The following is a 298-nucleotide window of genomic DNA, read 5'->3' as shown; positions in this document are numbered from 1 at the left end:
ATACTGGAAATTTCAGCACAGGAGAGAAGGAGAATTTATTCTTTGGGTTTTTTTTTTCCCCATCTTTACCAGCCATGAAAATTGCTGAGCTGAGATGCTGACCACTCTGAGATGCTTTTCTTCTGCTCCATCCATTTGCTTTAATCATATAGTGACTGAAAAAAAAAAAATTATCCAGTTCACAAAGCGTCGAAGATTAAAACATCAGTGTGGATAATAAACTGTGTGGAAGGCAGCAGTGCCATGGAGCATCGGGCAAACTCGCTAATGAGGGACTGGGAGCTGCAGCTCGGATGCA

This window comes from Cariama cristata, unplaced genomic scaffold (genome assembly GCF_000690535.1).
Source record: "Cariama cristata isolate BGI_N322 unplaced genomic scaffold, ASM69053v1 scaffold22676, whole genome shotgun sequence".
Classification (NCBI taxonomy): Eukaryota; Metazoa; Chordata; class Aves; order Cariamiformes; family Cariamidae; genus Cariama; species Cariama cristata.
The sequence above is the reverse complement of the archived record's forward strand: the minus strand, read 5'-3'. Positions refer to the sequence as shown.